General features: G+C 38.0%; 1 protein-coding gene across 5 annotated transcripts in view; it reads left to right on the forward strand.

Moving 5' to 3' along the window:
* Positions 1-10,394, forward strand: part of INPP4B (inositol polyphosphate-4-phosphatase type II B) — a 610,870-nt gene that overhangs the window by 535,984 nt on the left and 64,492 nt on the right. The gene's annotated exons all lie outside the window — the stretch shown is intronic.

The raw sequence follows: 10,394 nt of genomic DNA on the forward strand, positions 1-10,394 counted from the left end.
TCATTTATTAGTGATTCTTTTCCTCATGTTGTATAGGTTTTGTTTAGTTTTGCTGTTTATTTATTAAGTTCTACAAATGTTTTTAGTCAGTTTCTGGGATTTTTGTTCTATTAATTTGTGTTTTATATTGAGATACATTTTGAAATCTCATAAAGTAAGTCAACCCTTGGACAGTCAGGTTTTCTTTCTTCATCACCACCCTTTATTTTTACATTTTAGCGATAATTTGTGTTTGTTATGCTGGTAAAAATCTACATGGTTAAAGAGATAGTCCTCTGAATTGTCACTATCTTTATCCATTTTTTTATGTTCCTCTATAACCTGCAGATATTTTTTTTTTCTTTTCAGGTTGCAGATTTTCCTTTTTCAATGTATTTAGTAATAGTTTAAATCTGGATTAATACAAATTGTACTGAGAGAAGTAAAACCCTCTTTACTGTTCTGTTTCAATAACTATTTCAAACATTCATGGCTTATATATGTTTACGTGTTTTCTTAATGAGCAAGACTGTCCCATTTTCCCTATACTTAACCATACTTTAAGCATCTAATGTATGAGTGGTACCCAATGCCTTCAATTTTATAATATTGAGAACTTAGGGATAAAATCAGTGAATATTAGAATCTTAGATTTTGATGTGCCCTTAAAGATTATGTAATTAAACCTCCTAAGAAGCGTACCTATGGTATCTCTGCCAATTTTAACCTAACCTCTGATACACGTCTCCACTGAGAGAAAACCATTTTTATTTTCTAGAGTGACATGCTTCAGATGTTGATCTAAATATGTTTCCTTCAATTTTTACACACTGGTCCAGATCTAATTCTTATCCACAAACAGAACAAATTTACTTCTCTTTTTCCACCTTATACCCTAACATATCTGAAAGCAATCATCATATCCTTTTCGAATTGCCACTTTTGGGGTTATTTTTCAAAGGAATAGCATCAAATGCAGAGGAATACAAGGGCACAACCTCCTTAGTTTTAGATATTATTCTCCTAAGTTCACATTAGCTACTTTGACAGCCACATAGTACTACAAACTCCACTAATATCCATAAACCTTGCTTAATTTGACCTATTCATCAGGCATCTCAAGATTCAAGTCATATTTAAGCACCACTGTGTGTTAGAAATTGTGAAATATTAGGGGCACAAAGAGATTAAGACACAGTCTATCTCAATTCTACTGAAAAGATTGATGTCTAAACCCATGACTGTAGTATAATATACTTTTGAGTACACTCTAATAAATACCTGTTTCTTTCATCCATCATATCTACTGTCCTACCCAAGTTTATTTTATTCACATTTTATAAACATTTCTGTCCATTCGCAGAAGTAAAGGATAAAAGTGATGGAAAAACAGAAATACATACAGATCCTAGAGGCCCATTGCTATGCATTGAAACACACTTGTTAATCACTACTCTTTAGGAATGTGTGTTCAACCAGCTATAAATTCACCCATTCATGTTATTGCATACCCTGTATTTCTCTTTCACAAGAATATCATGAAATGCCCTGTGGAAAGACCAAATATCCTTTGTCATTGAATACTATTTTTCTAATCTATCCAGCTATAAGTCCTTACACGAAATGCTTGGGCAGGTTTTTCTGTAATTATAGTTAGCATACAATATTATATTAGTTTCAGGTGTATAACACAGTGAGTCAACATTTATATACCTCATGATGTGATCACCACACCAAGTCTAACAACCATCTGTCACTGTGCAAATTTATTACAATGTCATTGACTATATTCCCTGAGCTGTACACTACATTTCTGTAGCATATTTATTTTATCTTGGCAGATTTTTTGATATTATTACGTTAATAGCTTCAACGTGTGTGGATGTTTATGCACACGTACATGAAAATCATTATATTCCTGAACCTATACTCAATATTAGACAATTATTTCAGCAGTTCTATAATAGATAACAAGTCTGTTTTATAAATTGCAAAGATACAAGCACAAAGCATTGTTTTCATCAAATGGCTTAAATATTAATATTTCTGAATTCCGTGAATTGCTACTCATGAATGTTTAGAATTTCATGGGAAAGAAACATCAATGAATCAAGCTTATTAGAACTCATAAGTCAGCAGGAGAAAAAAAAACTTTTAAAGTATACTTACAAGTTTAAAAAACTTGGTAAAATAATCAAAAGATACCACAGATATTTTTATTATAAATATAGAATTCCAGTAATAATTGTACATTATGACAGTTTTTAATGTCTAGTCTTATTAGGAAATGAATGTTGTTTCCTTTAATATTGTGCAATTAGTTCTAATGTTAAAAAAAAAAAAACCACTTGACTTAGAGCCAAGATACTTGGCAAGTCCAGAATTTACTTATTTGGTATGTGACCTTGGGCAGATCGCTTGAATTCTCCAGACTTCACTTTGTTGGTAAAATAAATATCATCTGCAAAATCTTGAAATATCTTCCAGTTCTAGAGTTTTATGCTAATAAAGATGCCACATGATTTAAAGTGATTTTTTTTTCCTTTCCCTTCGGTTGTCCGACATATTTTAATTGAGCACCTACTATGTGTCAGGCACTATTCTAGACACTTGGGAAACAGCAATGAACAACACAGACAAAACACCTGCCCTCCTGAAGTTTACGTTTTTGTATCAGAAAGACGTTAAGAAGTAACATGAGAAAGAAGGGCATTACATAATATGTTCATGGTGACAAACGCTGTGGGAAAACATAGAGCAAAGTAAAAGCTTGGGAATATTGCTGGAGGGCAGCGGTCAGAGTTTAGTGGAGTAGTCAGTATAAGCTTCGCCGAGAAGCTGGTGTCTGAGCAGAGACACGGGAGATGAGGAGTTGAGCTGTGTGGATATTGAGGGAAGGATATGTTGGGTACAGAGGACAGTGCAAAAGCCCTGGGCGGACATGTGCCTGCCTTGATCTTGAAACAGCAAGGAAGCGGGTTTGGTTTGAACAGAGAAGGTGAATGGGAGAGAGTAGAAGACAAATTTGAAGGAGTAACTGGGGAAACGGTCATGGAGGGACTTTGTATTGACTTTGGCTTTTGCTCTGAGGAAAATAAGAAGCAATCAGAGTATTTTGAGCAGAGGATTAATTTTATTTGATTGAGACTTTAACAACTAGGCTGTTATATCGAGATTGGACTGTCGAACCAGCTAGAAAGCTAATGTAATGATCTAAGTGAGGCAGAATGGTGGCTTGGACTAAGAAGGTGGCAATGGAGGTGATGAAAAGTAGTCGGACCCTGTACTTACGTTGAAGATAACGCCATCAGAGTTTTGTGATGATTTAAATGAGAGAGTGAAAGAAAAGTAGAGGTCAAGGGAAGGATTATTTTTTAAAGATGGGGAGATAACAGCATATTTGTGCACTAATGGGAATGATCCAGTAACAAAGGAAATGCTGATAATGTAGGAAGAAAGGGAGAAAATTGCTTTCATGACACTCAGATAGATTAGAGGCGATGACATCTGGCACACAGGCATTGGAGCTGGTTTTAGCTCAAGAAGTTTTATGGGATTTCTCCCAGAAACAGGTGATAAGGAAGAATGTCACAAACAAAGCTGAGAGCTGAGAGGATGCTGAGTCACATGTAAATTACTTTATGACTGTTTCAATTTTTTAGAGATGGGAGCTAGCATTTTGGGGCAAGTTAACATGTACTAAAAACTTTTTAAATGTTGCCTGTACTATTTAATTCTTGCAACAGTTGTCGGAGTCATTCTGCACAATGAATGGGCCGAGGAGTAGAGAGTGGGTGTTGCCTGCGCCCTCTCTGCCGGTCCAGTGGCAGAGCCTGGATGCCGCCTCTGGCACTGTGCATTGAGAGCCTCCCCTCATAGCCTCTGCACGGCCCTGCTTCTGTTCTTTCCAGAAAAAAAGCATCTCGAATCTTACTCTGTACAGATAATTTTTTGCTATCACCCTTTAACAAAATGTTAAGTTTTATCAGACACAAATTAGTGACATTACGAGATAACTTTATGAAAATCAGTCCCATAGGTTATCTCTTAAAGGTTTACTGCGGAATTATACATTATACATGGCAGGAGATACACGCTGGAAAAATCACTTAACTTTCTCATAAATCTCCTGATGCTTACACCCACAGAGAAACTGGGATAGAGAGAGAAAAGAAAGTCATCCCTCCCATCTGGGAAACTTTGGGGCATATGATTATAGGATGAAACGGCCTGAGAAATGGTAGTGTTTACGTTATGTTTCGTTATTTGGCCTACTTACTTACTCAGCACGTATAAGAAAATTCATTTACATGAGGCTTTGTTTGTGTTTGTAGAAATACATATGTATATTTTTTTAAATGATATAGTGTATCCTACTGGCCTTGAACTTTACTAGAAAACTGAACTCGCCTAGTTCACTTCAGAATAAAACGTATCTCCTCTTCTCTCCTCTGGAGGCCTGTGCTACAATTAGGCTTCAATCAACTCAATACCCTCTGCCTCTCTTCTATCTTAGTACCTGGAAATAATTTACACGACAAGAGCTCTCTGATGCAGATGTCTTAGTGATTTCAGGTTATTCGATGACCTATAATGTATGCGGCTTATTTTTAAATGCTCAGCATGTTTGTAGGCCAGAGTCCTCAGGTTATAGATTTTTGTTTGTTTTTGTTTTTTTAAGACTGAAAGGCAAAATAAACCCAAAGAATGTGAGCGGGTAACTCCTCCTGGTCCAGTGTAACCCCTAGCTCCAAACTTTGTGCTACACCAAACGCAGCTCTTGTTTGATCAGTAGATTTAGTTCCTGGAAACTGTCTTAGCAGAATTTACTTAAGGCTTTCAACTTTGTGCTACGAAATGAGAAGTTTAACTAGGATATCAATATATCAGTTGATGCATTTCCTTTGCTATTTTTCTAAGAGCAAGACTAGAAAGTTTTATGACGCTGTTCCCAGGCTGGCAGAATTCAAACAAACAAGGTTCCCTTGACATGATAAAAGGCTGCCTTTGCTCCTCTCATAGCAGTCAGTGTCGAGTGGAGCCATATACACATTTTGTAATACGTCTGGAAGAGCCAACTTCGGTCACTTATCTTGGATCGTAGTGCAGTGGACAGGATAACGAGCACATTTTGAGATATGTGTTGGTCCTACGTGGAAACACCGTCGGTGCCTTTAGGACTGCCCGAGGCAGAGCAGGGGCAGGCAGGGCGGCCACGCACAGCTTCCCCATCAAGGTTACCATGAAGCGTGTTTCCATGTGTTCTTCCCAATACCCATTATTTCTAGATTTGATCTCGCTCTTCCTCAGCTTTTGGTTCTCCAATCACACTTACTCTACACCTTCCTCTTTCTCTCCTCACCCCCACTTACGCCATCCTCTACCCCTACCGTGGTGACTTTCCCCCGAGCTTTCCGGTTGTTTTGGGTTTTTTTTCTCTCACAGCTTCAGGCTCAACTTTTACTTCCTCTTTATTCAGCCTTTTTCAAGTCCTTGAGTCGTCTCAGCCCATTCCTTGTTCCCTGCTCGTCCCCTTTATGGCCCCTCCAGTCAGTTTATGGCATCTGTTCTTGGCGTTTGGTACCATCGCTCCAGGCGTCCCTCCCAGAAAGCCTCACTGATGCGAGCCTTCAGCTTCCCCGAACTCCTTCCGCCTTCCTTCGGGCGTCCAGCAAACAACACAACCGGGAATGGATACGCTCTTCTCACCGGAGACTTATTCTCTTGTCCCTGAGCTCTTCACAATCCGGAATGTGTTTTGTCACTGCCTGAGCTCTTACAGCACTGACCATACTCCTTGATGTTGTAGGTATTACCTTATACCTCTTACCTTCCCGTCTATACTTTAAGCTCTTTGACGGCAGGGACTATTGAGTTATAAATATTAGTATCCCCTGTAGGACCTCACAGATAAGAGTTTCTATTTGTCTAACAAATGAATATATTCATCATGGTGGCAGTGATAAAAGGAGAGAGAGAGTGGTGTACAGAAGATAGTTTAGCATTTGTTGAAGAAAGATAAATGCAGACTGATTTTTAGATTCCTGGAGCAAAGCCAGGAGATGGATGACAGAGATGGGCAAGGAGTTAACAAGACTTGGAGGAGGACTTTTTTGAGTGGCCAGGGAAGACTCTCTAGGCAGAGAAGCCTCAGAAGAAGCTTTTCTTCCTCTGATTACGCATTTGTTGTCTGGATTAGCCTAGTCTCTGCGCTCCCTAATCCTGGGATATGTCCAGATGCTCGGCAGCCTCCTGTGGGTTTGGGTCTAGGGTCTCCGATCAAAGTCAGCCATGTCGATTATCCTCATACAAAGGAGTTTAGCTATAAAGTGTCTGGAGAGGAAGCCTTATTGTTAATGGACCCCTCCTGTTATGGTGTTCATGTTGTAAAACTGTAAATGAAAGACGGGCCTTCACTCCAAGGGGCACCTAGGCTGACACAGCTGGTCGATGTGGGACACAGGTCCTTCAAATGCAGCAAGGACTCTGGACAGGAAAATCAATGTCTCTCACCTCCAGCCCCTACGCAGGAACCGACTGCCAGATGTGCTGTGCCACCTGGGGTTTGGGCATCGCATAAAAGCCCCATTGGCTGCGATCTGTCTCTGATCTTCTTACAACCTTGGCAATTTTATCACCCTCCGTAAAGGCCATTCTAATTGTTTGGCGTCACAGTTCATCATTTTCTTAACTTGGGCGAATCCTCAAAGCTGGGCTCATTTCTTCTCATCTCTTTGCGTAAAGTTTAATGGGCATATAATCTTTTAGCTTCCGTTTTATTCTATGTCTGAAAAGTCGTGATAACAAAAATAACAATGGCTACATACCCGAGTTAAGTTAATTCTTTTAAATGAGCAAAGAAGACCAAGCACCTGAGAAGAAAATGGCTCAGAGATTGGCAAGCAAGCGTTATGTTCTGCTACAGTTGGTTGACGTGTGGCTCCTTTATTTTTCCCCTGAGTCACATAAGTGCCATTGAGCTCAGAGGACATGAACATCCTGTACAGGAAATGGATGGTGTGTGGAGGAGGCGAGGGGAGCACCCAGCAGCCGTTCCCTGAATCCTCCAGTGAGCTTCACTAGAATATGTTACAGAAACGTGTAAACGGCTGGAAAACAGGCTCTTCTGGGACGGATTCCAGCACACTTCACAAAGCTCAGGAAAAGCTCGGCTAAGCCATGCGCATTCTGTTTTCCCAAGGAAAGACTCTGCTTGTTGGTCTCAGGGTTAAGAAGGTTCGGCGAGTTTTTATAAGGACACTAAAACATGCTTTTCAGATTTTCCTCTGTCACCGAAAAGAGCCCAGGGATAGAATCAACGATGTGGCACTTTAAGTGCCCATTGGGCCAGTTAACTCCTGGGGAGCTGCTGGGGCAGTGACCACATAGTGGTGAGTCCTCAGCTGCCCAGCTTCACTGGATCTGTAGTGTGTGTGTGCGTGCGTGAGAGAGAGAGAGAGAGAGAGAGAGAGAGAGAGAGAGAGAGAGAGAGAAATTGCAGTTGAAACTTGAAGAGCTTGAGCTCAGAAGAGTGGACATCTGCATTTCAGGATCTGTGACTGAAGAGAGCAGAGTAAACACCACCTTCATTTCTGTTAGGGAAGGGCTTTATCATGAGGACAATATAAATGTCATGTCAGTCGTGAGGTATGGAGAGACACAAAGGTGTGGGAGAAGTGACAGTAGTCTCGAGATTGTCACGAACTGCAGCTTTTTTTTCTTTTCCCAAAAATATCTTTCAGGAGAAAACTAAAGCATTTGCTGTTTCTTTGTGATAATGATTTGGATGGTTCATTGGAGCAAAAAGGCCATATATGAACTGACTTCATCCATTCTTTGGCCTGTCATACCACATTGTGTTTATTTTGGAACCTGAGATTTGCACCAAGTGAATATTATTAGCAGGGAACAAAACCTGTATTCATTGCAATTTGCATTTACCAGTGCAGATTTTCTTTATCTGCTGAACTTGAATCCCTTTTATTCTAGGAAAAAACAAACAAACATGTTTTTTAGCCCTCATGTATGCTTCTCCATAAGAAGCTTACTACTATCTTTAAGATATTTAGCCTTGCTCAAAAACTTATAATTTTCTCATTCATAATTAATATTTTCTTACGCTGTCATTTTTAAAAATTTCATCCATAAAAAGTATACATAATTATAGTAAATGGAGACGCTGGAATTTTGTTAATGTAAGACAAGTATCTAACAATGCTCCTAGGTTTAGAGTATCAGTATATTTCATTTTATTCCAGATTTTCACTTTTATTCTAGTAGAACTAGAAATATCTCTCTTTTTTTTACTTTCTGATTGCAATTTATGATTAAGAATCAACTGGTTAAATAAGTGTGAGGATAGGTTTAGAAGTGAGTAAAGAACTTATTCTGATGCTAATGAAGAACTCTGTGAAGATTCCTCTTTTAAAGACCTTCAAGAAAAACCAACAGCTATATTTAATTTGAGCTGTCACTTAGTATCTCTCAAGGGAAAAAAAATGGACACAGTTAAATTTCCATTTTCTAACTAGGAGTATATCACACTCATAACTAAGTTTTTGACCATTTGACACAGGGTCATATGATGCCAGCTGCCTAAACAATATATAAATGCTAGTAGGGAATTATGCAAACGTATTAAAAAGTTTAAATCTGTTATTGGAATGGGGTGACAAGGTGGTTCTCCTTCAGCCTGAGAAAGCAGCGCCACCTACTGAGCACAAATTTTATTTTATGTTTGAGAATTCTTTAGGAGAAACTGCTCTCTATAGACCTACGCACAAAAAATTGGTTTATAGTCAGTCATCTTTTAAGATCTGCATCTGGGTCATTTTATTGAAATATTTGTTTTGTTCTTGTGTGCATGTATTAGTCTAGACATTCATATTGAGAACAATAACGAAATAAAAGAATAGGAGAGAATGAGAGATAAAAATAATATAAATATGAATAAACTAGGAATATGGAATTATTCCTTCTTGATATCTATTGATATGTCTTTTATTCTGAAACGAAGTCTGATGTATCTCCATTTGCCTTTTTTACGTACAGTAATGACATCGAATAAATAGTTGTCCAATGCTTGTTTAAATGGAGCCATTGTTCGTATCTCATCCTAGGTTGCCCACAAGTGAGTCCTTTATTAAATGATTACAGATTTAATAGGTCTTCATTGAATTCCCCTTTCTCTGGTGATTTTTATTGCTATCATAACACTTAATTCTACAATATTTTAAATAACAACTCCTAATGTTCCTAATGCATGTTTCATTATAGCATTATATAAGCATTTGCACAGGTTATTAACAAGAGCATATCTTTTTATTAAGTTAAGATCATTAGTTACCCTTTCAACCATTTGGGTTTATTTCATCTAGTTTATTACACCACAGCATAAAATAAATAAGTGGCAATAGACATGGTACAATAGTGATCATGATTCTTTTTATCGTTCTCTATAACTCTTCCAAGGTCTTAACTGGTTATTGACCACCCACATTACTCACAATGAAACTTACACTTTTGTGCTGAGAAGTTCATATTATTTCAGATCCTGATTTAAAATTAATTTTCCAGCACACACTCATTTCTTTTAAATCTTATCTGTCGTACTATTAATATATTTATGTTTTAATAGAATGTCACACGGTCTGAAATTTATAATATTTGACATTTTTCAGGGCTTTGATTTTCAAATAAACTGAAGTAGAATATTATACCTTGTTTCTATATCATATGCCAAAGTCAATTACATAATTGAAACATGTTAAAAACCTAGACAAAGGAAAAGTACAGTTGGCTTCAATTTTGTATTTTTGTTTGAAGAGAAACCTATTCAAATTCCAAATACTGTCAAAATTGATTTTTTTTGTACTTGTCTATATATGAAAAGACTTGTTATCTTTATTGTAACTTTACTCATTCAGTTAAAACTGATTGAACATCTGCTATATGTTAGATACTATGCTAGGTTCTGGAAATTCGGTGATTAAAATATAAATTTCTTTACCCTCCGTGAAATTTCTGGCAGAGCAAACAGTGCATAGGAACTGTAAGGAAAAGGAGCTGTGGGCAGGGAAAGAAGGGAACTCAACCCAAACTTTAGCAAACGGGTTATGTTACTTTTGTTAGTCAGGAGGGAGGTCCAGGAAGACAGAAAATCTGAACTGAGTCTACAGGTAAGATAAGGTGCTTGTCAAGAAGCTAAACAGACGAAGAGTGCTCCAGGATTGGAGATGAGATTTGCAGAGACACTGAGATGAGAGAGCAGGACAGGTTTTGGGAAATACATTTTGTTCAGTTCACTAGGACTCAAGATGGCAAGGGAAGAAGTTCTGAGAGATGAGACTAGACAGGTAGGCAGAGGTCAGGTCATGGAGGATCTTATATGCATTTGGACTTTATTGTGAATGCTT

This window comes from Pteropus vampyrus, unplaced genomic scaffold, assembly GCF_000151845.1.
Source record: "Pteropus vampyrus isolate Shadow unplaced genomic scaffold, Pvam_2.0 Scaffold229, whole genome shotgun sequence".
Lineage (NCBI taxonomy): Eukaryota > Metazoa > Chordata > Mammalia > Chiroptera > Pteropodidae > Pteropus > Pteropus vampyrus.